The sequence below is a fragment of the Sinocyclocheilus anshuiensis genome, unplaced genomic scaffold, assembly GCF_001515605.1.
Source record: "Sinocyclocheilus anshuiensis isolate Anshui unplaced genomic scaffold, SAMN03320099.WGS_v1.1 scaffold137, whole genome shotgun sequence".
NCBI lineage: Eukaryota > Metazoa > Chordata > Actinopteri > Cypriniformes > Cyprinidae > Sinocyclocheilus > Sinocyclocheilus anshuiensis.
In genome coordinates this window covers 172,216-175,696 of record NW_015537932.1, presented here as the reverse complement: position 1 = coordinate 175,696, position 3,481 = coordinate 172,216, and the positions used below count along the sequence as shown (strand labels likewise).

The 3,481-nt window shown below is 34.6% G+C and overlaps 1 pseudogene; it reads left to right on the top strand.

Moving 5' to 3' along the window:
* Positions 1-1,251, top strand: part of LOC107658257 (leukemia inhibitory factor receptor-like) — a 21,958-nt pseudogene extending 20,707 nt beyond the window's left edge.
* Positions 1,252-3,481: the final 2,230 nt, after the last annotated feature.

The following is a 3,481-nucleotide window of genomic DNA, read 5'->3' as shown; positions in this document are numbered from 1 at the left end:
AATTTTGTCACTGTTTTGGAGCACACTGCCTTATAGATAACCTTAAGACTAACATATTGATACTAACACCCAAAAAACTTTAATTTTGATTTCATGGGGACTTTAATTAAAACTAAATAAAATAAAATTGTATAGTTGAAATGAAATCGTATAGTTTCGTTTTCTTTTTAAAGTTTCTTTTTTATAATTTATTTTATTTTATTTCAGTTAAAGTCTAAATAACATATATATATATATATATATATATATATACACACACACATTTTGTTTTTTTTATTGGACATTAAGGCAAGGATATTGTGGAGTGTTACACTGAAAAAATGCGGTGTAGATATAATTTTCACCCAGAAATTGCTAGTAACTGACAATTACAAATTGGCAAGTAACATATTGAATTAACTGTAAAAATTTTTAATAGAAAAACTGAAAATATTAAAACGTACTCCGGTAATCTTTTTACTTTGAAAAATAATTTTTTTACAATGTACCCTAATTATTGTGTGCTGTTGTTTTCTATTCTTATATTTTTGAGTGCTGTATTTTTTCACAGTTTTGACTCTTTTCTGTTCTTTTTAAGGCGAGTGAAAAGATCCATACTCTGATGATAGAGGACTGTAAATGGTGTGACGTCGAGGTTTTAGACGTGCGACCCATCACAACAGAGAAAACATGGCTGACAGGCGCAGAGGATCCGAGTTGTTCATTCATTACTCCTAAAGTCACGCTACCATCCTGCCATCTTGCCACAGATCTCACAAACTTCACTTACCTGTCCTCTGTGCAGCAAGATCTGCCTTCAGAGGAGCTACAGACAGAAGCCACGAAACAGGAGTCGGAGATCTTGGGCTTTTCGAGTGACTATGTCACTTCCGTTGCCACATAATCCCTGAAAACGCAGTGTTGTGAACTTTCAGACACACCAAAGTAAGCAAGCCAGCGCTGTCGATCTTATCACAGAGATGTTCAGCAAGATCACAACATCCTCATGTCACCGGCATGTTTGTCAGGGCCCTGCTTCCTTCTGCAAAACAGCTTTTAAAGACAAGAAGTGTTGTGAAATGCAATTGCAGTATTTGGTGATTGAGATTTTGCAATATCTGGCAGGTACTTTATCTTGGTTTTGCATGTTATGCTAGACTTATCTGGGCAAAAACATACAAAATGTTCTCTCTCAAGGGTAAGACATGTCCTGGATGAGACATCTCTATTATTCTGTTCTGTAATTATACGCTTTATGGGAAACACTTTACATTATGCATCATGAACAATAAACTATTTTTACAATTTAGAACTTGTAATGTGAAAAATGTACATTACCGTTCAAAAGTTTGGGATTTGTATGATTTTTTTTTTTTTTTAATGTTTTTGAATATTATGCTCACAATTTTTTTACCATAATATTTATATTTTATTGTACAGTTTTATTCCAAATTTGCTAAAAATGTACATTACCGTTCAAAAGTTTGGGATTTGTATGATTTTTATTTTTTTTTTATGTTTTTGAATATTATGCTCACAATTTTTTTACCATAATATTTATATTTTATTGTACAGTTTTATTCAAAATTTGCTAAAAAATATTTACATTTATGCTACCAGGGCTGCATTTATTTCAAGAAAAAAATAGTAAAAACAATAATATGAAATATAATTATCATTTCACAGAACTGTTTTCTGTGTGAATATATTTAAAATGTAATTTATTCCTGCAAAGTTGAATTTCAGCATCATTACTCCAGTCTTCAGTGTCACATGATCTTTCAGAAATCATCATAATATGCTGATTTGCTGCTTAAGGAACATTTCTTATCAATATGGAAAACTGCTGCTTAATTCTGAGGAATAGAAAGTTTAAAAGCAGAGCATTTTTCTGCTGCTTAAGGAACATTTCTTATCAATATGGAAAACTGCTGCTTCATTCTGAGGAATAGAAAGTTTAAAAGCAGAGCATTTTTCTGAAATAGAAATCTTTTTAAAATTATAAATGTCTTTACTGTCACTTTTAATCAATGTAATACATCCTTACCGAATAAAAGCATTAATGCATACATTTTTGAATGCTAGTGTATTGTAACATTACCAAGATTAATAAATGCTGTTTAATGCATATAATAATGCTGTTTAAGTATTGCTCACTGTTAGTCCAGAACAAACTGAACTCTCTTGGTAAAATGTTACTACTTCACATCAAAGTGCATTTGACTGTATATTGTGTCAAAAAATAGTCTTTTTATACATGTTTCTACATAAAGTCGGCACAGTCTAGTACTAATGCCTGCACATACTCATGCACTCAAACCACACAGATGCACTCGTGAGCTTTCCTCTTTAATTATTTATCCCTTTGATAAGACTTAAGATTTTTCCAGGGCTGAAAGTGCCCAAAAACACACTGTACACACTTTACAATGGAAACCACAACTCAGGCAAAAAAACTAAACTAAAGTCCTTTAAATAACACCATCTCTTGCAATATCATCTTTTAGGAAAAATATAAATATATATTTTTGTCATCTCTTTTCTGTCTCACGCCACTATGGTACAGATCCATAGCCCAGGCCAAAGCCGTGGCACGCTCTCTTCAGCCAATCAGATCGCAGTCAGTTGAAGGCAGTAGCAGCAGCGCCGAGACAAATATTAACAAAAGGTCTAGCAGTTAATAAATAAGCAACTGGGTTTGTGTCAATTCAGCATGCAATCTACACATGGTTTCGGGAGAACAGGAAAGATGGATTCGATCAGTGTGTTGTGTGAACATCAGGAACACGTCGAGAACATTTAAAGACAATGCAAAAACTACAAGACTACTACGATCGGCAGAAGAACCGAATACCTCTGTGCCAGTGTTTTAACATGTCAGACGGTTCAGTGCAGGTTTGGTGCGCGTTTAAGGGAACACACTGGGATTAAATGCATTTCAAAGGATAGCAATATCTAGACAACACGTCTAAGATAATACTTTAACTCTTTCTAAACCAGTGCTTTGGCAGCTTAAAGAAATATTCCAGGTTCGAAATAAGTTTCACTATCAAGGGCATTGGCGAATACTGTCGATTACACGAGAAAATCATTTTGACTAGACTATCAGCTCGAATAGCAAACAAATAAACAAAATAATATATATTTTACAGAAGAAAAAAAGTTAAGCCTGTTTTCAGGACTATTACTGTCATGAAAATTTAAAGGGGTCATATGATGCGATTTCAATTTTTCCTTTCTCTTTGGAGTGTTACAAGCTCTTGGTGCATAAAGAAGATCTGTAAAGTTGCAAAGACTAAAGTCTCAAATCCACGCTCCTTCGTCGAATCCGCCGGCTGCGCCGTTCTCAAGCCTGCCCGCCGTTCCTCACTCCCGGCCTCCGGCCGTTCCTCACTCTAGCCCGCCGTGTGTTTAGTTGTGAAAGCGAAACTACTTTGTTTGGTCTTCCAAAAGAGGATGATATCCGCTTCATCATGCCTAGAGCTGATCCATGCTGGTCGCT